This window comes from Halichoerus grypus, chromosome 2 (assembly GCF_964656455.1).
Source record: "Halichoerus grypus chromosome 2, mHalGry1.hap1.1, whole genome shotgun sequence".
Classification (NCBI taxonomy): Eukaryota; Metazoa; Chordata; class Mammalia; order Carnivora; family Phocidae; genus Halichoerus; species Halichoerus grypus.
Genome location: NC_135713.1, coordinates 162,411,760 through 162,439,232, shown reverse-complemented (window position 1 = coordinate 162,439,232; position 27,473 = coordinate 162,411,760). Strand labels below are relative to the sequence as shown.

At 49.4% G+C, this 27,473-nt stretch overlaps 1 long non-coding RNA gene across 4 annotated transcripts; it reads right to left on the bottom strand.

Moving 5' to 3' along the window:
- Positions 1-1,382: 1,382 nt before the first annotated feature.
- On the bottom strand, positions 1,383-4,815 carry LOC118537002 (uncharacterized). 4 transcript variants are annotated; one of them, XR_013445399.1, is made up of 5 exons: positions 4,603-4,815; positions 4,143-4,322; positions 2,586-2,909; positions 1,792-1,934; positions 1,383-1,711 (listed from the first exon to the last, which is right to left on the bottom strand). It is a non-coding gene; the product is annotated as an uncharacterized LOC118537002 (long non-coding RNA). The 4 variants fall into 4 exon arrangements; XR_013445397.1 differs by having other exon boundaries at positions 4,143-4,815; XR_013445398.1 differs by having other exon boundaries at positions 1,792-1,891; positions 4,143-4,815.
- Positions 4,816-27,473: the final 22,658 nt, after the last annotated feature.

The following is a 27,473-nucleotide window of genomic DNA, read 5'->3' as shown; positions in this document are numbered from 1 at the left end:
TGTGTCTCTCTGTCAAATACATAAATAAAATCTTTAAAAAAAGAAAAAGAAAAAACTATGGTCTGTGAAACACCCTCTGAAAAGGACCACATGAGGAAGGACACACAGAGGCCTGGGGGATTAGGAAGGGGGGGGTTGTTATTCAGAGAGAAACAAAGGGAACACATGCTCCCAGAGGTTGAATTAGGGTCATTAGGAAAGCAGTAGTACAAGGCATTCAGATGGGAGCTCTGGCACATGGTGAAAAGCGAGGAAGAAGACCAAGATTGGAGGGTTAGGTCCCTTTGAATAGGTCGTGTCTATGAGGCTACCAAGTCAAAAACTCAACTAGGCAGTTTTGTTTTGTTTTGTTTTAATTTTTCTATTGTTATGTTGATCCCCATACATTGCATCATTAGTTTTATGTATAGTGTTCCATGATTCATTGTTTGTGCATAACACCCAGAACTAGGCAGTTTTATATCTAATTCCGAATGGACATGAAGTCTGCGGTTTATAAGCAGATAGTCCATAATGGATCACCGAGAGGTGATTAAAAATAGAAAAAACCGTACCAACAGTACACTATGTAGGGCCCAGAGTCCAACTACGGGAGGAAGTCCAAATTTTACTACCCAGTCATAAGAGGCTATGCAGAGGAACACTGCTGCTGTGGAGGACAGTCGGGTATGCTTGGGAAGAGAGGAGCAAGAAATTGCTGGCTGTCAGGAACCATAGATAAAATGAGAGTTTCCCGAGGAGAAAGGACCAGTGAGCCACTCACCCAGACTGCCCTGAAGGAAACCAGAACGGATCATCCCAAAAGGGGCCACTTTGGTACATTGGTTATTTTGAATTGGACTCACTGAAGACAGCAGCTGCAAGAAGGATAGTCTGACCCTTCTCTTCTTCATGAGAGCAAGAGGTGAAAATCCCACGTGAAACTTACAGACCTTCCCTGGAACCAGGAAGAAGAAAGACACTCTTAATCAGCAGAGACAAGAGAGGGGACAGGGAGAATTAGGGAGGGTCTGAACAATCCACGCCAATGCACCATCTTCAACTAGCCCTTGTATTCCCAGGGACGTCTTCACCACAGCCTGCCCACCCGTTGCTCAAACCCCTTTGTCTTGTCCATTCTTCACAAGTTGGTTGATTCCTTCTCTTTATTCTCTTGTGAAGACTCCCCTGTACCTGTACTAACAGTTGGATGCCCTTCTCCTGTGAATCTCTTATGTCGGTCGCCATCCTGGCCCCGGCCAGAGACCCTTAGAGGGTAGAGGAGAATCCCCCCTTCCACAGCAGCTGGAATGCCGGTCCAACTGGAATGTTGGTTGGACTTGATGAGGAGAGCAAAGGCAAGAGAAATGAAGTGACAATGAGATCTCCTTACAAAGACACTCCTCAGCAGAGCGCAGCCCAGACATTACCACAAACCAAAGAAAATAAATGATTGACTAAAAAAGCATTCCAAATGAGTGGGGGCCTCTCCAGGAGAAGTTGATTATGGCTTCGCTCTGCCTGCTAGAACAGGAGTACCACTGTTTCTCATCTTGATTTTCATCAAAGCTCTTCTTTCCTGGCAGTGAGAAGGAGTGAAGGACGGGAGCCTTTAACTTCCCTTATGGGGTAGTCGGTGCCACTGCCACTTGCCTGCTTTGAAGAAGTCTGATCACAGAATTCTCTATATGAAGATAGATAGCGGGCGCTTCAACTAGAATTACTCCATTTCCTTAAAAGAAGCAAACAAATGATCCAATAGGGAAGCATATACCCTCCCCCCGCCCCGTGTCCACACTTCTGGATGCTTACAGAGGGTAGTACACAGTTCCACGTCCACGGAAGGGTCAGGCCCAGAGTCCCCGATGACCTGACTGTCAGGTAGGATTGCAGGGATCCCGTGTGCTGACTCCTGGTAGTGATGGCACATCAACAGCACGAAGGAGGATTCGCTCCTAGAAACAGCGGGCCCCAATCGGAGCGGGAAGCAGGGAGAAGAGTTCTCACAGTTGGTGGCTCAGAGCGTGGGCTCCGAGAGAGTCCAAATGAAAGGGCCAGGCAAGGGCCGTGGCCTGGGGGTGGGGGTGCATCTGTGGCCAGCACCAGTGATGAGGAGGTAGGGAGGCTTGAGAAGGGAGCTGGTGATCTTTGGATGCGTGTGGCAAAACTAAAGGATGCTGCCCAAGTTGAGGCTCATGGAACCCAAGAGACTGACAAGGGCCCGGAAGACAGAGCAGGAAGAGAAGGGGTGCCATGCATGAAGGAGCTAGACCCACTATGGCAGCACGAGAGGATGCTCCGTCAGGAAGAATCCGGGAATCACCCTCATGTCTCTGGACACCTCCTCACTGATAAGGCCGCAGGTATGTGGGTGGGTGGGACTGCATTTCAAGTCTATGTGGACCCCGGCATCCAATTGGCCAATAGATACTTTTGGAAGAACCTAAGTTCATCTCGGTCCTTTTACTGGATCTGCCGAGAAACAGTGATAACTTCTGGGCGGTGTTGACCTTACACTCGTCTCTCACATATCCATTCACCCATCTATAAGGTGCATTCGCACACTGTCTCAGGCCAGCCACGGTACCAAAATAGCAGCCACTCACCTATCCTCCGAGGCTCACGGACCTGGAACAAGACATCACACGTGGTCATTCGCTCCCATCTTTCCATTGCCTGCAGTGATCACGGCTGCGGCGTGAGCCACACATGACCCATTTCATCTGCCTTCCTCTGCACGTGGGGGATGGGAGTCACTTGTTGCGTATGGCCACTGGATATTTAGCAGAAATGACAGGAGGTGTTCCACATTTCCTCTCACTCATGGGCCTACTTGGAATGGCTCTATTTCAGGAGTGAAGTGGGGTGGTGCCCATCCTTCTTATCACTGATTATCTTCATTGGACCCTGACTTTTCTCCAAAAAGAAATCTACAGAGAGAAGTTCACATGGAGTCTAGTACAGTGAAGCAATACCCGAGGCCTATATATCCTCCCACGTCCCGGGACTGAGGCGTGTGTTGTTGGGTAAGATACAGCACTGTCCATTAGCAGCCAAGGGCAGGTGCTGGGGGGCCCATCCTTTAATAACCCAGAGCCCCCTGTGGGTGTCAGTGTCCCCACCCCCTGTTTCGTGGGCATTGCTGGTATTCTGTCCTTTAGACTAGAGAGTGTCCACCCAGGACCATCCCGCAGAGGCTCATCACATCCTCAAGCAGAAACATGGATCCCCATGAGCTACTTCTACCTGGAACATCATCTCAGAACCATCAAACAGGAGTCCCCAGTTTAGTATTTAAGAAAGAGAAATTGATCCCTTTTACACCCTTCTCTGAGTAAATTTTTTGCATGCATCCGAATGCCTAGACTGTCATTCAAGAGATCCTCTCCCCATTCTAGAAGGGTAGGGAATAGACTCCTCCTCTCTATCCCACCCCACACACCCCACGTTTCCTGTTTTCCCAAAAAGATCTGCTCGCTCCCAGCACATGGCTCCTGGCACCACTGTGATCAGGGACTGCCAAGAAGACACGAAGGTGCCGGGCGCCTGGGTGGCTCAGTTGCTTAAGCGACTGCCTTCGACTCAGGTCATGATCCTGGAGTCCCAGGATCGAGTCCCGCATTGGGCTCCCTGCTCGGCAGGGAGTCTGCTTCTCCCTCTGACCCTCCTCCCTCTCATGCTCTCTGTCTCTCATTCTCTCTCTCTCTCTCTCTCTCTCTCTCTCAAATAAATAAATAAAATCTTAAAAAAAAAAAAAAAAAAGAAAAAAAGAAGACACGAAAGTGCCAGCGCTGGTGAAAGGTCAACTCATCAAACCCACGGGCCTCAGCACCCACTGGGCAGAACTCACACAGACAGGGGGGCTGGCCAGTCACCACCCCTCACAGACGGGACCTGGCAGGAAGCTGTGGCCCGAGACTCATTCCTAAGCTGCTCCTAGAGGGTGAAAGGCATACCTGACGATTTCTAGATTCTGTGTAGGAAGGGCCCTGGGCGCCTACCCCTGGCTCCCGGTGGGCCGAGGGAAGGACAGAGGAAAATGTTACGATCACTCATTCTTGCATTCCTTTGCTCGTTCATTCAGCATTTATGGAGCAGTGACCATTCTCATCACTAAGGATACAAAATTTAAAAAAATGAATTTGTCCCTTTAAGAAACTCACCGTCCGGTGTGAAAGACAAAGCACTGGTCCTCACACTATGACAGGGTGTCTGCCTTTGCCAGGACTCAGAGGCAATGGGAACAGTGTTGACAGGACGGAGGACACTCAATGCACTTCTTTAAAAGCGGGAGGAATTCTCCAAGCAGGTATGGGAGTAGGGGCTAATCTGGAGGGGGGAGCCTGTGAAAACAACTCAGAATCCTGTCACCCTTCTCCTCCTCAGGCACGCGCTCCAACCACACTGGCCTCTGCCACGATTTGAAATCTCGGTGCACCCCTTGCCCCAGAGCATTTCCGTGTTCTGTGTGGTTTGCCTGAAATGTGCTTCTCCTCCAGAGTTATGGGGTTCATTCCTTCCCTATCTCCGTGGCCTCTACTCGAATACCCCCTCCTTAGACAGAGCCTCCCCCCACCCTTGGCAAACAGCAGTCTCCATCTCTCTGCCCTTGTACTGTTGTACCTGTTCTCGCAGCTCTTACAGCTTCCAGAGTTGAATCTTCGACTCAAGCTAGGGCTGTGAGTGAGGGAGCATGTATCCGTGTGTCTGTCTGTGTGTCTGTGTGTGTGTGTGCATGGCCTCCTCACCCTGCAAGCTTTGCTGGAAGAGGAGCTGCTTTTCTTCAGAGACCACAGGTATTTATCAACACCAGGCAAGCTGAATGGGAAAGGTGAAAGACAAAAAGCACAAAGTCATCGGAAGCATACACAAAGGACGATCTTATGTTATGGGAGAATGAAGTTTTTTTAAAAAGTCAAGCAAAGATGGACACTGGGGAGGGTATGTGCTCTGGTAAGCGCTGTGAATTGTGCAAGACTGTTGAATCTCAGATCTGTACCTCTGAAACAAATAATGCAATATATGTTAAGAAAGAAAAAGAGAAGAAGAAGAATGTAGCAGAAGGGGAAGAATGAAGGGGGGGAAATCGGAGGGGGAGAAGAACCATGAGAGACGATGGACTCTGAAAAACAAACTGAGGGTTCTAGAGGGGAGGGGGGTGGGAGGATGGGTTAGCCTGGTGATGGGTATTGAGGAGGGCACGTTCTGCATGGAGCACTGGGTGTTATGCACAAACAATGAATCATGGAACACTATATCGAAAACTAATGATGTAATGTATGGGGATTAACATAACAATAAAAAAATTAAAAAGAAATAAATAAAATAAAAAGTCAAGCAAAGTGGAAATCCTAAAGAAAACACTGATGAATCAGATCATAATACAAGAAATCCTGCCCATCAAAACACATCATAAAAAGAAAGAAGAAAAAAGCCATGAACTGGAAAATCATATGTACAACCACTAGAAACAAGCCTTGCCAAGAGAATTTTTTAAAACGATGGCAGAAAGAAAGAAACAGAAACCATGAACAGGCATTTCATGAAAGATAAAATAGGAATGTCCAACAAACATTTACAAAGATGCTCACTTGCTAGAAACAAATTACTTGCCAGTTAGGATTGCAATCAAACACCATTTCCCACCTCACAGTGGAGACATTTCAGAATGGCAGGAAAAGAAGAAACAAGTGAGCTTGGATTAGAATAACAAGAACCTTCATTCCCTGTTACTGAGAAACTCAACTGCTCGTCATTACACTGTAAATTTGGACCAGAACATCCCCTGTGTCAAGAATGCTTTAGCAAGGCAAAGAGCACATGCCTGTGAGCAATTTCTGTAAGACCAAAGAGCCGGAAGCACTTTAATTCCCATTAGGAAGACATTGGGTGGGTTTTGGGATAGTTCCAATGTGGATTCATGCATAGCAGAGAAAAGAAATAACCTGCATGCATCAAGATAGGTGAAGCTCAGAAAGCAATATTGAATACACAATAAAAATCACGTCGCAAAAGGATAATCACTAGGTGATTCTACTTCTTCAAAGGCCCAAAGAGGAAACTCCACTGTATTGTTAAGGGATACACATTCTTCTGGAAATCTCAGATGAAGGCAAGGGAATGTCATAGAGTTAAGACACACAGAGAAAGTAGGATGTTCTCTTTCTGAAGGTGGGTGATGAGGACAGGGGTGTTCATTTTATTCTTTGAACGCTCACGTGTATTACACATACACTTGATTTGTATACTAGATTTCTCCTTACAGATTATGCCATACATGCATGTAAATTCAAAGTGGGACTTACATATATTTGATGCCATAAACCTCAAGGACAAATCACCGACCTTTCTGTGATCCTGAGATGGGAAGACCTTTAAGCCTGTTATGGACTGAATTCTGTCCCCCCACATTCTATACTGAAGGCCTAATCCCTATGACCTTACTAGGTGACTGTGGTGCAGATAGGGCCTTAGGGCCTTTAAGATGTGACAAAACAAGGCTGTTCAGGTGTGCTGTCACTCGACAAAACCGACACCCCGTCAGAGGTGGAAATCTGGACACACAAGCAAAAACAAGTGCTGCATGCCCAGAAGGAAGACTATGTGAGGAGGAGGGGAGGAGGGGGCCACCTGCAAACCAAGGACAGTGGCCTCAGGAGAAAGGAGCCCTGGCCACACCTTGATCCCGCACTTCCTGGCTCCACAGATGTGAGAAGATACATTTCTATTTCTTCAGCAAGCATTCTGTGGTATTTTGTTATGTAACCCACTAATGCATATGCATGATTCTGAGTGCCAAAATACATAGGAAAACCTGAATGGGTTTTGCTACATGAGATGGGTAAACACAGATACATCAAACCATAAAACATGAACTACTAACTCAGAATGCTGTTGATAACCCACTTCACAGCGTCTTATCTGCCTAATACACAGGTCCTACAAATCTGTGATAAAATGAACAAACCAGCAGGAGAGTTGGCCCACTACATACCTGTGAACTTCATGTAAAGAAACAGAGATGGTTGCTAGAAACGGTAAAAAAACATACAAACATCAAAATCTGTGAAAAATTAAACCTGAGATATTATTTTCTCTTCTATTAAGAGACAAAAATCTCTTAACATAGTATCATACACAGTTGACAAATGTAGCTTTCGTCCACTGCAGATCTCTATACTCTACCTGCCTTCCTAGTAGCTAGCCCTTTGGCGGCACATATCGGAAAGCTTTAAAAATAATTTGTTTCACCTAGACATTTAAATTCTCATTTCCCATATTTGTACCAAATATTTAGGTATACTATTTTAAATATAACAATGTTTACTCTAGGGGCGCCTGGGTGGCTCAGTCGGTTAAGCGTCTGCCTTTGGCTCAGGTCATGATCTCGGGGTTCCTGGGATCGAGCCCCATATCGGGCTCCCTGCTCAGCGGAGAGTCTGCTTCTCCCTCTATGCTCTCTCTCTCTCTCTCTCTCTCTCTCTCTCCGTCAAATAAAATAAATAAAATCTTAAAAAAATAGAATGTTTACTCTAAAGCAAGAAATCATCTGTATTACTCAACCAGAAGACTTTGGATAAACAAAGCTTAGTACCTTTTATGTCATGGAAATACTAAAACAGAAGGGAAACAGAACAAATTATGAACAGAGATCATCTCTGGCCCATAGATTCTTCTGAGTCGTAGAATGACAGGAGACTTTCAATTTTTTCTTTCCGGCAAACGGACACGTTCAAAGTTTGCTACATGAAATACACAATTCTTTGGTATGATCGCTACTACAGGAGAAACAGGGATACAATGGCTGAGTTCTGGGCAGAGGCGAGAGGGGAGCTTCCAGAAGGGAACCTTGTGTGGCTGCAAGGGCCCAGGAATCACACTCGTGTCAGCTTGACTCTTGGTCTCTCGTGTCCTCCATCTGCGACAGGGCCAAATACTAACAGCACCACGTCTCAGACTTGTCATCTGAAAAGCAAGGACAGTGGGACCGCCGCTTCGGAGCCTTGGTAGGAAGATGAAAGAGGATCCTGCACCTCAGGGCTCAGGCGGACCCAGAGGAAGGCTGCTGGCACCGAGCCCTGCAAGGACAAGCAATGAAAGGCAGAATCTGACCTGGATGCAATTCGGTCACTGTGGATCAAGGGGGATGTAGAAGTAGAAACAGGCCAGGAGACATGGACAAGAATCCAAGCAGGACCAGAACGCAACAGACCCCAAGAGTAATCACCCTGTGCTCATTTAGGCGATTGAGTAATAATTTTCACTGATCATTCACTGGGATTGTCGGGCATCGCTGCCTGTCCTCAGATCTGCTAGCTCATGCGTGATCTCATGTAGCTCTCCAGCAGCTCTATGATCGACGGTCGGCTTCTCTGACTTACAAGGAAGGAACCACGGGGTCAGAGAAGGTAGGTGACTCGTCCAGCATCACCCATGGAGGAAGGGGTTGCACCAGGATTGGCATATTTATGTCATCCAGAGCCAGCCTGTGTCTTTCCTATAAGCACCCCCCTTTGGAATGGATGAGCCAGGTGTAACGGACACACGGTGTCATTCCGATTTGGGGAACCTTGCAAAGTGGCGGTCTCCCAATTAGTACGCTTGGTCTTACTTTTGTAAAATCAAAAAATTACAAAATTTCATCAAGCATTAAATACAATGTTGCTGTCACTTTCTCCTAGGGAAGATATGGAACAGAAACAAAGCTGAGTTGAACAACGACCCGTTTTACTTACCTAATTTCTTTTTTTTTAAATTTTTTTATTGTTATGTTAATCCCCATACATTACATCATTAGTTTTCGATATAGTGTTCCATGATTCATTGTTTGTGCATAACACCCAGTGCTCCATGTAGAACGTGCCCTCCTCAATACCCATCACCAGGCTAACCCATCCTCCCACCCCCCTCCCCTCTAGAACCCTCAGTTTGTTTTTCAGAGTCCATCGTCTCTCATGGTTCTTCTCCCCCTCCGATTTCCCCCCCTTCATTCTTCCCCTCCTGCTACATTCTTCTTCTTCTTTTTTTCTTTCTTAACATCTATTGCATTATTTGTTTCAGAGGTACAGATCTGAGATTCAACAGTCTTGCACAATTCACAGCGCTTACCAGAGCACATACCCTCCCCAGCGTCCATCACCCAGTCACCCCATCCCTCCCACCCCACCCCCCACTCCAGCAACCCTCAGTTTGTTTCCTGAGATTAAGAATTCCTCATATCAGTGATACTTACCTAATTTCTATAGCTAACTTCCTGTCGTCTTCAAGTGAGCCATCTTCCCTGCTTCCAGACGCGGTTCTTTTAAGGACTGTCTCAGCTGCTGGTGAAGGTACAGATGCAAAAACCTCTGGAAACCATCTTCAGGTCTCCCTCTCCCAGCTCAGCTACCCTCAGAAGCTCTTGAGCAAGGTGCCGGACACACAGCCCCTCTGCACTGGGCCTATCCTGAAGCTCCTCTGCTCGTCGTCCCTGCCTGCCCACAAGCGTGGGTTCCCAGCATCTGCCCACACCTCTGCCTCTCTCTTCTACCGGGGAGTGGCCCCTGGACTGATTTTCTGAGGAAACATGATCAGGCTTCCCTATCTTCACTTTAACCACCTGATACAAGGAAGCCCCACTTACCGATAGTACCAAAACTTTCTGCTCTTCAAAAACATGCACCTCCCGGCCTGCATTAGTTTGCAATGGCTGCCACAGCAAATTCCCACAAATGTCTTGTCGAATATTTCCGGAGTCCGAGTGCCACAGGGTCTCACTGTGCTGCCATCAGGGAAGGCGTGGATGCTTGGCGGCGCTGGGTTCCCCCTACCCCTTCTAGGGCAGAACGTCTTCCAGGCCTTCACCAGCGTCTAGAGGCCGCTCGCATTCATGGGCCCACAGACTGAGCTGGCTCTCACCGCACTCCTGCCTCTGCTCCTGTCCTCACCTCTCCTTCTGTGACTCTGACCCTCCTGCCTCCCTCCTTCCCTTCTCAGGGCCCTGTAATCACATTGTGCAAGTGCGTGCGCGCGCACACTCACACACACACACGCTCATAACCCCAGAGAGTATCCTCGTGTCCACATCCTGAATTCAATCACATCTGAACATTTCCTTTTGCTGTGCAAAGTAATACATTCACAGCTTCTGGGGAATAGCACATGGACATCTTTGGTGGGACCGTTATTCTGCCTGCCATGCTGACTCTCTGTGCAACTTTGAAGAAAATTGCCTCATGCAATTCAGAATTAGTTTACTAAAGTATGAGTTACAGATAATAAAACATTGGGAGCAATGACTAGAGATCACAAGAGATGGGACTAGAACAATGCTTTCCTAATTTTTCACCAGCAGGCAAGAAGGAGACTGAGGAATCTAGCAGCTCACACCTATCAGGGTACAGTCTTACAGGAGAAGGTGGGGAAGGGCAGGTGAGGCCAGCACAGCCTGGGATAAGAAAGGAGAACACAGGCCCAGAGTTCAAAAGAAGGACAACCAGTCCTGCCCCAGGGTTTATGCCAGAGGAGACCAAGACAATGTGGAACACCAAGACAGAAGTGAAATTATTAAATTTCCTTACCACCTGCAGCCCACTGACAAGTCCTTGCAACAGGCCGAGTGACATTCCTCTAGGGACTCTACCGCCTCGATGTTGACCCTTTGCTAAGGCTAAAAGGCAATCCTAGAACCACACACCCTCCCCCCTCCAGCCTCCTGTAAGCCTACTTTAACATATAAAAATTCCTTCAGAATTCTTTGTATCTAAACACCCAATCATCCCCCAAACATATAGCCCACCCATGTACATCTGAAGGGTCTCATGACTAAGGTTTTATTAGACGTTAATAAAGGACCTTTTCCTAGCAATACCTAGCTAGTCCTACAAACCTTGCTTCCAAGTTCCTTAGAGACTTACACTGTCCCTAACCCCCTCCCAACTTGAAAGTATATCATGAGCCACTCCTCATCCCAGTGCTGCTCTTTCTGCCCACGGGTCCTGTCCCCCTGTATTAATAAAATCACCTTTCTGTACCAAAGACGTCTCAAGAATTCTTTCCTGATTGTTGGATCAAACCCTAACACCTTTCCTACATCACAAGCCACTAGGCTCAATGAGCGAGGTTTGGCACTAAGTAGCTGTGGGTGTGGATTCTCCTGAGATACTATGGGCTCCGCGCTTCAGTTTATTTGTGCAACTACCCTGCCCACTTTCCCTCTGGTCTCACCCTGACTCCCTATTCTGGAGTCAATTCAAAACAAACACAAAACCAGACTCAAACAGCAGCTGCATGTTGGGGACCACAGAGGGAGATCTGCACCACTGGGGAGAAGCAGAAAGGCTGGGAAGGCAAAAAGCCTTTAGTTAGGAAGGAGAAGGCCTACTTTGTTTTTCTGCAGCAGAGACCAGGAAAAGGGCAGGGAGCTGGGACTTGTTTCTGGCCTGGGTCCAGGGCTGAATGGCCTCTGGCAATGACCGGGCCTGTGTGGGCTCCTGGTAATGTAGACATGTTGGGTTTGGCACCCATAGCCAAGGAAGAATTCTTGAGATGTCTTGAGTAAAAAAAGGCGGTTTTGTTAAAGCACAGGGACGGGACCCATGGGCAGAAAGGGCTGCAGTGGGGTTGTGACCGGTGACTGATGATATACTCAAGTTGCGAGGGGTTTGTGACAGTGTAAGTCTCTAAGGAATTTTGGAAGCAAGCTTTCCAGGACCTGGAGGGGCTAGCTGTTGTTAGGAGAACTTCATTTCTTACTGTTTAGTAAAAAGTCAGTCATGAGACCCTTCAGATGTCTATCAGTGGCCATATGCTTGAATTATGATTGCTACCAGGTATCTTGGGGGTAGAGGGAAAGGGGGTTTCCCAAGGAATTTCTCTATCTTTAAAGTGGACTCACAGGATCCTGAGGGGTGCTCTAAGATTGCCTTTGCCCTAAGCAAAGTGTCAACGTGGAGGCCTCTGATCTCCCAGAGGAAGTTCCCTCCACCTCTTTCAAGGACTTGTCAATGGGCAGTAAGGAAATTCAATTTTTTCTTTTGCCATCGTTTCCCAGCTCACCGGCACCATCCAGCGTCAGACTCCCCCAGGCCCACTCAGCACAGTCTGGGGAGAGCGGGGCCTCCCGACTTGGAGAATCACCGAGAACCCTGCCTCCAGGGGCCTCAGGTTTCTGCAAGGACTGGAGCCTGACCTCGTGGGTGTTTGCGGAAGGAAGGAAAGGCGGCAGTGGAGACCCTCCGGCCTTCCAGCTTCTTGCCAGCGGGGAGGCTGAGCTAGGCCTCTTAAGGCGCGCTCTTTCAATGTCCAGAGGAATCCATCTCCAGAAGAATGGTGAGCCTGGGCTGTGTGAGCCAGAAGACTCTGGCGCAGGTCGGCATCTTAGAGACCCAGGGGCGCAGCGGTTGCTAAGTTTGGAAGTCCGTGACCAGTGCCCTTCAGGAACATGCCATCACCCCACCCCCGCTATGACCAGCTACGTGCCAGGGTGGGCTTTGGCACGGAGGGTGGCGAGGGGGACAGCGGCGGCACTCTGGAGGCCCAGAGCCCTGATGCTCAGCTGGGGGCCCAGCAAGCCCCTTGGAAGAGGGGGCTCTGGGAGCAGGAGGAGCTGCTGCAAGATCGCCGCGCCTCCCTCCCGGGCGGGCGCAGGAGTTTGGGGTGGGCGGTGGGTATGGGGCCTGGCCAGCCGGAAGCCCTGCCCCAAGGCCGAAGAGCCGCAGTGGGGCGCACCAAGCCCCCCACCTATCCGGCGCTTCCCTCTGCGCCCAAGGCCGGAAGCAGCTCAGGGCCCCGACCTCGCCCCTCTCCCCGCCTCCTTCAGAGCTCTCGTCGCTGTGTACCCCGAGTACCCAGGGCTCATGCCCTTTTGGCGCTTTTGAGACGGCAGAGTTGACGGACTCCAGCTTGGTGCTCGGCTGGCACGCCAATTTCCCATACCGGGCAAAAAATGTTCTTGCACATATTTTGTAGAAGGCGTTCTGCCGCCGCCCCCCCCCCAACATAAGCTGTGTGGTAATGAACATGTCAGTTATCATTAGGTCTTCGCTGTGAGCTCTAGGGCTTGTCACAACCCCAGACCCGAACCCCTTTCTGTGGACAAAGCACAAATGACCAACTAGACTCCATGTGGCCATAACAGTGAGAGAAGCTGGACTCTTCGTGTCCCAAAAAGCACATGAGGTGATGAGGTGGAAAGGTACCTTTCTGTTCCTCTTGGAGCCACAGTAGGGAGCGGTGACTTGATGGATGAGGAAATTATCTATGCCCAGTAAGGAAATGGTGCTCAGAACTGTGGGCACCAGCATGAGGTGTCCATGCATGAGCAGGGTAGGTGGACGTCCTGGGTGAGGATATGATCCTTCACACCTTGGTCAGGTCTTAGTAGTCTTTTTACAGTTTTCATGTTTTCTGGCTCATGGCTACTAAAATCAATTCATTTTGGAATGGTGGTTTCTCAAGTCGATTAGTTTCACTGTTGATCTACAGCCAAATTCTTCCTCTAACCCGTTTTGGTAGAACCTACAAGCTAAGAATGATTTTTAAATTTTTTTGTAAAGATTTTATTTATTTATTTGACAGAGAGAGACACAGCGAGAGAGGGAACACAAGCAGGGGGAGTGGGAGAGGGAGAAGCAGGCTTCCCGCGGAGCAGGGAGCCTGATGCGGGGCTCGATCCCAGGACCCTGGGATCATGACCTGAGCCGAAGGCAGACGCTTAACGACTGAGCCACCCAAGCGCCCCTGGTTTTTACATTTTTTAATGGTTGAAAAAATTTTCAGATAAAAGACTAAAAAATTAGATGATTCTTAAACGTTAGGGTCCATAAATAAAGTTTTATTTGAACACAGCCATGGTCCTACATTTACCTTATCTCTAGGGCTGCTTTCCGGCTAGAATGGCAGAGGGGAGTGGACGCAGCAGGGGTCACATGGCAAAACCTAAACTATTTACTGTCCGGCCCTTGAAAAAAGTTTGCCAAACCCTGCTTTAGAGAAGTGCTGTTTTTTAAATACTCTACTGAAAAGTTATACTTAAAGGCACTGAAACTTTTGGTAAATTTTACCACTGACAAAAGTCCTCTGGGTAAAGGTAAACATGTTTACATTTCTCAGAGCACCCGGCTGGCTCAGTCGGTAGAGCTCGGGCCTCTTAGTCTCTGGGTTGTGAGTTCGAGCCCCACATTCAGTGTAGAGATTACTTAAAAATAAAGTCTTTAGGGGCGCCTGGGTGACTCTGTCGCTAGGCGTATGCCTTCGGCTCAGGTCAGGATCCCAGGGTCCTGGGATCGAGCCCCGCATCGGGCTCCCTGCTCCGCGGGAAGCGTGCTTCTCCCTCTCCTACTCCCCTTGCTTGTGTTCCCTCTCTCGCTGTGGCTCTCTCTATCAAATAAATAAATAAAATCTTAAAAAAAAAAAATTAAAGTCTTTAAAACACATTTACATTTCTCTCAGTACTGTTGGTTCAAATCAACACGAAATCACCAAATATGCAAGTGTTGCTGCCCTGGGGAGGGGAATCTGCCTGCTGCCTTCTTTCATCTAAGAAATACTCACAAATCCGATTAACTGAAATAGAGACCCCATCCGAATTACCCTCAACCACAAAAACTGCCAGATATTTCTGTGCAGCAAAACAGGGTGTCTAAAGCTGTGGAATTATTGCTTTTGAACTTTGCTTTGGAGTCATCCCTTTTGATTGTACCAGTGTTTGCCAACCTTACTTAATCATGGCCAATTTTTTAAATACACATTTTTTGACAGAATACCACCAGAACCTACACTTGGAGTAAAGTGTACTACACGATACGTTCACACCCAATGAAATAAGAAATACTTAATTTACGTAACATAAAATCTTTACAACAATGATTATGACCACTTATTAGAATTATATCATTTTTCTGCTATAAAATATAAAAGGAATCAAGCGTTCTCATGCAGCTTCTAGGTGTTCTTGAACCTGATGAAACTTGAACCTTCCTTCTTAAAGGTACATTATAGATACAAATAGAAAATGTGTTTGTGTTATGCATTTATACATACATTTTACTTCGGCATAATCTGTAGTGTATATAGCCTGTAACACAGTTTGGGAAATGCTGGTTTTATGGCAGTAATGTGTTATATTGAATTGCTTTGGATTATTTAAAATTAAATTACAATGAAATGAGTAGCCTAATATAATGATCTCCCTAGCTGGGGGAGGCAACTGGGCATACCGGGGACAAGGAACCATGCAGAGGCCCTCCCAGGGCCCACCCATCTTTCTAATGATGGGAATCTAGAAGACCTGACCCCACAGCTGCCTGGCTTGTGCTCTTGTCACCTCCTGTCCCAAATCCCTCCGTGTCAACTTAGTAGGTATTACTGCACGACCTCTCCGCAGTTTATACTTTTCCCCAGAGCACCCTAGGAAACGTCCATGGGAGGTGATCTGAACACACTGCCAGAGACTCACTTTGGGAGGTGGTATCGTCCCGCTGGCGTCCTGGGATCTTACTGGTGACATCCTCAACAGCTGTATGTGACCTAGTGGCTGGTCCCAGAAGATCGACCAGATGTCTGGAGAACAGTAGAGGAGAAAAGTAAATGGAATGATTGAAGACATTTTTTTTGCTGTACTTGAAACAAACAAAATAGAAAACAGACATCAGCAAAATGGAAAACCCTGAAGTTTATAGTACTATAAATCACTATTGTCATTTTTATTCATCATGACTGTAACTATCATCATGGTTTGCAGTTAATGATAAAAACACTTGATGACGTTTCTCTAGCCACCCAGTTTCTGACTGATTAAGGATGATGAAGGAAGGGCTGTGGTATGCAGAATTTTCTAACCCCTGCAGAGACCAGGGAACCTCTCTCTCCAACTCACCAGGCCCTGACGATAATCTGCACCAAATAGCCCAGCAAGCAAGACCACCACAACCTCTGCAGCCTCAACCCCAAACTTGCCCGTGGACTGACAGCTTCCTCATGTTTAATCCTTCTTTCACTTTAGAACCAAATGGGGGAAAGCCAAAGATGTTCCCCTATGCAATAAGGTCAGATGCCTGCCTTCTAGGCAGCCTGCCTCCAGCTTCCCCACATGACAACGTGATACGAACACACATCTTCCTTCTTTCCCATCACAAAGCTCTCCCGCTCCTTGGCCCACAGGGAGGTAGGTGTGATGACTGACTCCCTTGCTACACAGACTGAGCTCTGAATAAATAGCACCTGTTCTCATTTGGGAAATCCGGATGTCTACAGAGGTTACTAGACTGGCAACCAAGAAAAGCACTGAGGATATTAGGCATTTCTTGAAGTAACGATTTTAAAAGAAACATGCTATTTGTTTTTGTTTGTTTGCTTATCACAGTGTTTTAAATTGAGATGTAATCCGCCCACCATAAAACTCAGCCTTTGAAAAGCACACAATTCAATGATTCATATTCTATTCACAATTTTGTGCAACCATCACCTCTCCCTGATCAAGAACACTTCACCTCAAAAAGAAACCTACTACCCAATCAACACCATTTCCCATTCCACCCTCTCGCGTCTCTTGGCAACAACTGATGTGTCTTTGTCCCTATGGAGTTGCCTATTCTTCACCCAGACGAGTCCTATGTGTGACCCTGCTCAGCTTGTGAGATCAGAAACAACTGGGTGCCTGCTGGCTGCTGTGGCCATGGACGTCGACGGCTCAGACCAGGCGCCCCACTGTGTTTGCTGTGTAGCCCGGCCGCGCCATGGGCTCCCCAGCTCCTGTGAGCAAGTGCTCCTGACACCTCCTCCATTGTTCTGTGCGCCAAGTGCTCAGATTGTGCCTCCTGAGGTCCTAGGAGATGGGGTACACTCAGGCCCTGGGCCAGCCTGCAGTGGTGGAGAGGAGAGGAGAGTCTCCTGTATTTCAGTGCTGCCCCAGAACCACCTACCCTTCCCTGACTCACGGATGCCTCGCTCCATCAGGCAATCCCCACACACAGCCGGGGTGCAGGCTGGGATTCCAGGGACAGCAGTAACTGGGACTCTCACTGTGACCAGTGCAGACACCTGCCCCTGCCCCATCTCCAGCAGTTGCTCGAGCGCAGCATCGCTGTCAGATTCACTGAGGGTTAGGGACAGAGGCTCCAAAGTTGCCAGCAACTTATCCTAAATCACACAGAGACTTAGAACCTACGGCTGGTAGCCTCTAAAGCTGTCCCCAAAGAACGGACCATCTGCCTGGGAGACAGGATGATCTGCAGGTAATTACACTGGGGTTGTAATGAAATGGGGTTGGTGAAATACAAAGAGGAGGGCGGGTGTTACGCTAGGAGATGGCGCAGGTGATCGGCTCTGCCTCCATCTGTTTGTTTCCCTGCTTCCTGCTGCCCTGAGGCCCAGGCACTGAGCCGTGTCCTCTTCCACGTCCTAAGCTTCTGTTGGCTGGCACACTAGACACAATAGGAGCATTTCCACCCTTCAGGTGCTCATTAAGTTTCTCAATCCTGAGGGATTCAGTCATGAAATGTCTTCAAGGTATAAACACAACTTAAAGATAAAAATCATCTGGGACACCTGGGTGGCTCAGTCATTAAGTGTCTGCCTTCGGGGTCCAGGGATCGAGCCCCACGTCGGGCTCCCTGCTCAGCGGCGAGCCCGTTTCTCCCTCCCCCTCTGTCTGCTGCTCTGCCTACTTGTGCTCGCTCTTTATCTCTCTGTCAAATACATAAAAAATAAAATCTTTAAAAAAAAATCATCCAGACAAGGTGAGGGTGAGCTCAAGTCCCTTGGCCTCCTGGTCCTGCAGAGAGGGAGGAAGGGAGGGAGGGAGAAGAATCTGGCCTTTGGTGAACTTGACGCACAAACGGCCTCTGTTTCATCCTTTCATTTTTTAGTCATTGAGCAGCACCACATTTTCCTGAGCCCCTTTCTGCATTTGGCCCAGTGTCTTCCCAAAGCTCACAGGCTGGAGAGGTCATCAAAGTGTGATCACAGCATTTGCGGGGGGGGGTTCCACAGGAGGCAGGAAGGTGCAAGGAGGAGGGGTAAAATCAAGAAATTCTTGAAGGAGGAGGTGACATGTGGACTGAGTCTCCCAGTTGAATTATCATTGAGCCAAGCATGGCACTGAGCAGGAACCAAATGCAAGATGAACGACTGAGTGAGGGAGTGAGGGAGTGAATGGGCAGCCCCCCCAGCACAACATGAGGAGGCGCAGCTCATCCAGGCTGAGCCGTGGGAACACGGGGCACACTGGGGAACAGTGGGGAGGGGCTGCCTTGTGAGGGCATCACGCGGCAGCCCCTTTCCCTTTATGGGCATCTTGCTGCCACATTAGCCTGAGCCCTGGCTGCTCCGGGAGCCCTTGTCGGTCTGCTTCCCCTGGATACTGCTCATCGTTCCCTGCAACACCGGCCTGTGTGGCTTCAGTGTCCCATGTGTAACTGGACTCCTCTCCGGGGCACTTCCTGCACTGTGGGGGTTGCTATACAGCCCAAGTCCAAAAAGGGAAAGAGAGAATGACAGCAAAACCACAGCAGAATATGGCAGGGGGTGCCCTGGGGGGGCGGCGGGCAGAGGCTGGGCCTTGGGGCTTGAGGATGGGGTTGCTAGGGGCTTCCCTCACTGAGAGGAACTTCGCAAAGGGGAGCCAGTGGGAAGGCAAGGGAGGAAGTCATTTGGGAACACACAAACTTGGAGAAGCTCTAGAGACAGTTGGGCAGAGAGGGTGAGCAGGAACTGAGCATAGGGGACAAGAGGGTCAGGGTTGGAGATGGTGACACACCGGAGAGGGGGACGAGGCACCATGGAAGGGACCTGAGGACATGGGGGAGGTTCATTCACTGGAGTCATCACGGTGGAGACCCATCCCTTTCCTATCACAACTAGCTAGCTCCTGACAGTGCTGGGCCCAGGGAGGCCACTCAATGAACCATGTGCTGACAAGACCCAAGTCGTCTTCTTTCCACTTAGAATCACTAGAATAGAATTTGCTGAATTCAACAGATTGTTGACAAAGCTCAGGTTAAATAACGAAGAAAGTAAAACCAAGGATTACAAATCAAAGCAAAATACAGACTCAACGCAAAAGTAAGAATCCAGACTAACAACTAAGACTCTGAACATGCAGCTTACCTCAGGGTCTTCGTACCTGCCATTCTCCCAGCCTGAGGTAATCTCCCCACTGCGCTGTCTGCTCCCTAAATGCCTTCAGGAATTTGCTCAAACGTCTTTCCTGACTTTATCTTTCTTCGCATTCCATACCACCACCTGACTTTGTGTAGAGTTTACATATTTTTTTTCTGTCTCCCCCACTAATCTGTCAGCTACATAAGAATCGTGACATCCTTCCTCCCACTTGATCCCTGTTGTACCCTGGCATCTGGAATAGGCCTGGCACACAATAAGGCCTATGTAGATGTTCAAGGTGAGGGAACACTGAGCTTATAGTAGGGACAGCTGGGTGTCATGGAACATTGTCCCAGATTGAGATGAAGGGCTCAGGACAACCTGCTAAAGGTCTTCCTCTCTTGTTCTGGAAATGACTCCTTGTTATCACGAAGAGGCAAAATTGGGCCCAGGGAAAGCAGCCGCGCTCACCTGGGGACAGTCCTAAATACAATAACTGCTACCTCCCATGGCTGAGATCACATAGCTGGGTGTGCAGGTCTAAGGGTCACAGAGGTGTTTCATAGCCTCTTCATATCTCCTTCCTTCTCCCCAGGAAACCTCAAGCTGCAGACGCCGTTGGCCGATACCCTCCACTCCATGACCTTAGTTCACACTTTGGACTGTGAAAACTTATGTCCTCCATGCTCAGCCCATCCATGTCCCATCAGGTCCTCAGTTCTTGTAACTCCCAGACAGTCCCCGAGCCTCCATGCAGCAGACAAGCTGCCACTAGGTGCCAGGTGCCAAAGCTTGTCCAGAGACCACTATCCACACTGATCCTGCATGACTCAACTCCATGGTCCTCTCCGAAGAAACAGGACCCCTCCCCCGGCCCCGGCCGCCGTGTGCCTTCACCGGGACTCTTGCTCGACCTCCTTCCTGTCTGGTGTGAGGTCTCAAGACGTGGACCCTGCAAATCTTAGTGCTGATTGTGTTACCTACCTGTCCCCTCATCTCCTCACCCAGGTGGTAAATCACAGACACGTCAGCACCTGAACGACAAAGCACAAATCCTGGTGCATCTCTCACAGCACTTGGCAAACTCCAAACAAACTCTAGATTGTCCCAGGATGGTCCCCGCCAGTCCCATCATCCTGTGCTCCCTGTTGTTCCATGACCAAGAAGTGTTTCCTGAGTATTTTGCCTAGTTTCTAAGTGTTTGTGGTGCGGACAAACTCCACACCAGTTACTCCTTCACAGAAGGTTCTAAAATGACCTTTTTAAACATCAGTGTCTCATGTTGGACTGTGAGCTCCCAGAGCACAGCTAGACTGGGTTGGGCCCCAGTACCCAGCACCAGATGGATTGTACAATCATCACAGAATCTTTTCGTAGTGGCTTCTCCCCAAAGATGGCCACCATCAGTTCTGTCCCTCCTTAAACACACGCAACACACCTCTCCCATGGAGGGGTGGCTTCTGTCCCTCTGCTCTCCGGAATCCAGCCCCCCTGTGACTGCTGTGACCAATTGAGAATGACAGACTGACACGGGGCCAGCTCTGGATTTCTTTTAAAAAAGACTGGCAGCTTCCGATTTCTCTCTCTCGGAACTCTTGCTCTTGGGCTGCTGTCCTTGGAAACCCAGGGTCTGCTGTGAGAAAGCCGGGCCACAGTCAGCTGCCCAGCTGAGCTCCCGGCCAATCAGCAGCACCTGCCAGCGTGTGAGGGACCCAGGTGGAGCCCTCAGATGATGCAGCCCCAGCTGCCACCTGCCTGCAGCAGCAGGACGAGCTCTAATCCAGAACTACCCAGCCAGGCCCAGGCGCCCCACGGAACTAGGAGAGATAAAAATATATAATATATTGTCATTCAAGGGTACTCGCTTTGGGTAGTTTGTTACACAGCAATAGTAAGCTCACCGGACTCTATGATAATTTCTCGACAGCAAAATGTAATCTTAAAATGGGTTGGAAGTCCTCTTCACAAAGAAAAATCATCTAAGTAAGTTTTAGAATTTATTTTGTTTAGTTATCTCTACGCCCACCAAATGGCCTCAAACTCACAGCCCTGAGATCAAGAGGGAGGCTCATGCGCTTCCCACTGAGCCAGCCAGGCACCCCTAAAGATCTGTGAGCTTTATTCAAGTTTCCATTAATCAGGCAGTGTCCCATCTAGCAGACAGAACGGAGCTCCAAGGAGCTGTACAAAATGAAAGCCTTTGAGAGGAAGAAGAGAGTGGGAATAAGGGGGTTATACTCAGTGAAAAAGCTGGTTGGTTACACGACGTTACTGTTCTCTGGGGAAACAAGGTTTATCAGGGAGATTGCCTGACTAGTGCTATTAGATAAACTTGACTAGCTGGTTTAAATTTCCGTTTTTGAAAGAGCTTGAACTGTGAATACGTTCATTCTGAGTTTGGTGATGTGGGGCTTCCCATAAGCAACTCCAATTGGGGCCTGTTGTCTTGTTTTTAACAGACTCTTGAGTGCTGTAACCATGCTCAAGCATTTTTGGGTCTTTGTAGCACATGACTGGCATATTCCTCCCAAAAAAGCTGGTTGAATTTCCACGATGGGGCAGGCTTGTGCTGGAGGCAGGGATTCAGCGAGGACCCATCACAGTCCCTGAGGTTCCAGGGGGCACGGACACTCACCCAATAGGGAAACCACAAACAGAACATTTTGTGTAGAAATAAGTTGTTCATCCGTCACTCTTTACTGAGCCCCTACAATGTGCCTGGCACTGGCCTAGGCCGGCGGCAAGGCAGAGAATCAGACGGACAAAGATCCCTGCTGCTCCTGGGGAACCAGTGCCGTGGAGGGAAGACAAACATGAGCATCCCAGGGCATGGGAGAAGGATGCGTGCTGGGGAGATGAAAGCAGGGCTCGGGAAAATCAGGAGTGCAGGGTGGGGGCTAGCGCGGGCTCAGAGAGGACACAGTGTGGGGGGAGGAGATTGTTTAGAATCTTGCTCTGGATTTGCATTCCCCTGATGATGAGTGATGTGGAGCACCTTTCCACGTACCTGTTGGCCATCTGCACGTCTTCTCTGAAACATTTCTATTCAGTTCCTCTGCCTAGTTCTAAGTGGATTGTTTACATTTTTTTCTATTGAGTTGTATGAGTTATACACTTTGGATAGTACTCTCAATTTATGGTACATATCAAGCAATTCAACTTTTTATCATAATGTCATGACCTTTATCTGCTTCCCAAGAGTACTTCTGAGGTCACTGGTGTCACTTTGTATGGGTCCCAGGGTGTTTGTCAAGGTTTCCGGTGTGGCACTAACCACTATGACAAATGTGTGAGACCCATGGGAGATGACAATTTCCTGTGCTCGACCATATACTGGAGAGACAGACTGCTCACACGGGACGATGAGCATCCCACGTGTTTTAAGCAGATACTCCCACTGCTTGAGCTCTCTGTAGCAGCAACAGGGGCAGGGGGTGCTCTGAGATGATAACAGGAGTACAGCGAGACCTACAGCGGATTTTATGCAGTTATAACTTGATTCCGCATCTTTACACTAGTGTACATTTTTCAAGACTGAAAGTGGCACCATGTACGGTCTTAAGTGTTTGTATGCATAAGTTTTAACAAATCTTAACTTTTTATTATACATTTTTGGATACTTTATGATAGTAAATGATAAAGTTGACTCATACTGACATATATGTTATGCATTCATTCATCACATACCTTTTCTTAATTTTTAAAGTATTTCTTGGCTCTGCAGTTTGTCTGCAAGTCTTTTCAAATTGTCACACATTTCCAAAAAAATTTTCAAATATTTATTGAAAAAAAATTCACTGTAGAAGTGAATCTGCACAGTTCAAACCTGTGTTGTTCAAAGGTCAACTGTACTTACAAATTATTAAACGAAAAATATTGTGTATATTTCATGACAGTAAGAAAGGAAAGACTCGGATAGAATAGAGGCTCACAGTAGTAGCTTTTATGAAGGCGCGGAAGCGGTAACATCTTTAACAGGAGGGATGGGCAAAATGCGTGAAGGGGAGTGGGAGAGAAGTTTCCAGTTCCAGAGGGAGGGAGTCCCGGGGATGAAAGGCACAGCACGTGCAATATAGACAATGCTCTTGTCATAGCGCCATGCGGTGACACGGCGTGGTGTGTACACTTGTTGAATCACTGTGTTGTAGCCCTGAAACTACTATAACATTGTATGTAACCTATACTTCAATTTAAATTGACAAAAAGAAGGGAAAGGTTGCTACCATTCAAGAGGACGAGGGAATTTGGGCTTTTAAATGAGCAAAAATCATCATCAGAACTGTCATTGAAACATAGCGTGCGTGCAGCTTAGTGTCCCTCCTTTGTAATTTCGTATTTCAAATTGATTAGATTCCCTGAAGGTCGAAGGCCAAAGGCCCTGGTCCTCCTCTCTTTCCCGCGCCTCTCCTTTGTCCTCCTTTATCCAGCAAAGAGGACGGCCCAGCAGCCCACAGTCCTCCCTGTGAACCACCCACACCCGTCCACTCGCTCCCAGTGCACATCAGGCAAAAGTCCCCGAGAAGCATCACCGGGGCACAGCCACTCACTCTGTGTCCTTCTCCCTCCCCACGAGGGCCTGTGACAGGACCTGCGCAGTGACAGGCAAAGGTTGCGGTCCCATCTAGCCTCCAGGTCACCTTGCCTTTCTTTGTCGGAATAGAAATGTTGCTTCAGTTCTTCCTTTTGCAAGAGAATTCACGATGAACATCTGAGGATGTTCATCATGGACGATATCTATGATTTCCTTGGTTGGGGTAACGTGGAGTGAAAACCGATTACCTACAAAACAAAAGAGACCTGGGAGATACTCCGTGCAAAGCTTCTCCTGGGGCCGTTGACTCTACCGCTATGTCCTGTCTGCTGTCATAAAGTCACCAAGACAACAGAGATGGGTGCCCACAGTGTAGAGGATGATGCCACCCACACAGGGGTTTCTTTTCCTTTTTTCTTTTTCCTGCTAATCACAGGAGGATGAAAGAACAAATGGAAACTGTACATATTCTGGATTCAATCACTTTCTGAGGTAAAATCCAAGTGATGAAAAAGTGGGGCTTTTTTGCCTGCTCTGGTCTGGAGTCACCCTGACTCCAGGATGCTGTTGGGAATGATGGTTGGATATGCAGTGAAAAGAATGATTGTCCAACAAAGAGCTAGAGCCGTGTTCTACACAGCCTGGAAACAATGATGTCAGTATGTGGTGTGGGTTCTTGTGTGTGAGAGTGGGGGGCTGTCTGCGAGTCTATGCGATGTAACTGTGAATGTGAGTGTGTGTGTGTATGTGTGATCTCAGAAGATATTTCTCATGAACACAGCCCGATGTGAGTGTCAAGTCTCTAAAATAAATGTCATCACCAAGGCACACTTCACCTTCTCCCCCATCACAGCCGTCCCTGGAGATTGTTAAATTCCCTTTCCTCTGACGCACATGGTGTGGAGGTAAACGGCCCCGACTCCTGGCCCCAGAAGTGGAGCAGCCAAAATTGAAGGCAGCGTGGTTCCCCCTGTTGAAGCTCTGGTCTCACTGACCTGCACTCCTCACGCGGGCATGGGATCCTTAGTCACGGACGAGGGAGTTCCGGAACCTGTGCACCTGCCTGAGAGACCACAGACACCCCAACACTGGCGTCTACGGAAATGCCCACCCTGCCCACCACTAGAAGGTGGCCTCGGTGGTCACATCGCGCCGGGCAGCTGTAGGCGCGGGGACAGCCGACCTCGGCGGAGTTATCAGCGTGAGACCTCCACAGCCGGCCTGCGTGCTCATGGCCCGCTCACAGACTCGGACAGGGGAGGTCCCCAGTCGGACACTGCGGGTCAACGTCTGTCGCCACTGAGGTTGTTTCCTGGAACATGGCCCAAAGCAGGGAAGGGTCAGGGAGCTACTTTGGTGTACTTGGCAACAGTACCAGAGCCTTAGAAACGCTCAGATGCTGTAAGTGCTGACCCAGGGACAGTAGCAAATAAGCACTCAGAGTAACACGTGGTTGTGAGCCTGGTGTCTGCTTGAAGGGCTGTGACTCCATGAGCCCAAGGAAGGACTGAGAATCCACAGGGAAGATCAGAATGCTGGTATAGGAGCCCCCAGAACCTCAGGAATGGGTGGGGGAAGAGCAGAAGCGATGGGTGAGCCCCTCGCTCTAATAACTTGGTTGCCCATGTTGCTGTCACTCAAGAGTGGCTCATGGGGAGCTCAACTGACTGGGGCAGAGAGGAGGAGACGGTCCAGGCAGAACACGGCTCTCGGGAGACATCAGCGGGAGGGGGATCCTGAGAACAATTGGGACTCACCCGCTGCTCCGGAGACCGAGAAAGGGGAATATGAAATCAGAAAGAGAAAGGAAACATGTGTAGAAATCAGACCCGTGGTTTTCATATTGGAACGACAGCATAATAAGAGTAACTGTGTCCGGGGGCTCTGCACGGGCCGTGTTCGTCAACACCTTTCTTGCCTTGCCGTTCACAAGTGCTCTCTCCCACAGGACCTGTTCTCGCCTCCCTTTGCCACAGCCTAGTGTGATAGCTTGGGTTTTGCTGGGAGAGCACCTCTTGGGAACCCTGCCCAAGACACGTTGGTATCAGTTTTGTGGATGACCTGGGGTGCACGAAGTCTGGTGAGACCCAACAGCTCTCGCACAGACCCTGGAACCTGGCACCAAAGCTGCAGTGTGTGCCAGGTGGTGCATGAGAAGTAAACTCTCTCTCCCCGGTCATTTCCTGACCTAGAGCATCACCTCCGGCTGTGTGACCTCTCCACTTGCTCTCACTGCCAGGGCACACATAGAGTCGGAGGAGCAGAAGAGTCTTCCCTCTGGGATGACCGCACGTGCTCAGCGTCATGAGCTCATCACAGCCTCCACCCGCAGCCAGTCTGCCGTGTGCCATGTGCTTCCAGCGGAGGGGCCCGCCTCCAGCTGCCCCTCAACCGTCCACGGGGAGCAGGAGTGCTAACGGGCGGTGTGACAGTGCGGCCTGGCCTGCTTCACACACTTGCTCTCACAGCCCCGCTGACGTAGTCGCCGGGCCTGGAGCCGGCCCGAGCCTCCAGGTGCCGGGGGCAGGGGTCACCGCTCCTCTCAGAAGCCCCTGGCCCTGCCCCCTCCACACCCGGGTCGTGCCCCACCCTGTGCCCTTTCCTCTCCCCTGCCCAGGGGCCCCTGCCTCCGCATCCTCCAGGGCTCAGGGAAAACCCTGGCACGTAGCACATATTTCTGTGGCCACACTGGCATCCATTTCCCAGGGCTTCCTCCACAGACTAAGGCAAATCGGACAAGGGACTGTCCGCTCATATTGGGCCTTCCTCTCTCATGGTTCTGGGAACGTTTCGGTTGTCTAAGGTTAAAATGTCTCCCCAGTAAGGTCACGACAGGCACAGAACGGACACTCAATATGTGGAGTTGGTTGTGAGTCTGTCCCTCAGGTCCACTGCCGTCCCCGCCCCCTGGCAGGCGCTCCGGACACAAGAACGGATGGATGCCTTTGTTGGAGTGGGTGGGAGTATGGCTTTTATCTTCCGTCCAGTGTTGCCATATTCAAGAACAATTTGACCGGTGGAGGTGGACAAGGAGAAAGCAAATGGACCATAATTAGGAGAGAAAAGGCAGAAGGAGAGCAGTGGGGCGAGGAGCGAGGAGAAGAGAGCAATACTGCGCACAGAAAGGCATGGGGCCAGTGACCGACCGTAGGAGGGACACGAGGACACAGGCATTCGGTCCTGGTCATTTCGAGAATCAGAGGCCTGAGGTAAGACACCCAGTCTCTCATCACAGAGAGAAGGGACCGCGGCCTGGGGACGACCGCAGAGCTGAGGACAGGTGCGTCCTGAGGACAAGTGCACCCCGAGGTCGGGGTACGTAATCCCAGGAGCAACGGGGTCCCCGCGTCTCACCTGGACTCGTTCTCCAATTCCCTTTCCCCCGCCCACCCCAACATTGCTGCTGCCCTGGGCACGCAAGACTACTCTGTGGATCTCGAGGACGCCAACAGAGGGAGTGAAATCATTCCCAGAATGGTTTCCTTCTTCATCCCTTTCTCATTTGTTCTTTCCCCTCCATGAGCTCCTCCTTGGAGCTCTTCCCCATTCCCTCCTCTTAGGATTCTCATCCTGAAGGCCATGGTGTCATTCAGGCACTTGAGGTCCTTGGATCTTGAATCGCTCTGTCTGTAAAATCGCTCTGCAAGCCCTCTGCACCCACTTTCTGGGTGGTGTCCCAGCTCCTGACCCTTGGTCCGCATCACAGGATCCAGCTGAGCAGCCCTGAATGGCCCCAGCAGGGCGCTGGGCTGGGAGTCAGGAGAGGGGGACCCAACCTGCTGGGACACCCCCGGGGAGTCTGGCTCTGCCTTGGGCACTCCCCACGCGGGTGTCTCCCCGCCCGGCTCTGGACACGCCGATTCTTCTGTTCCTTTCAGTTGGT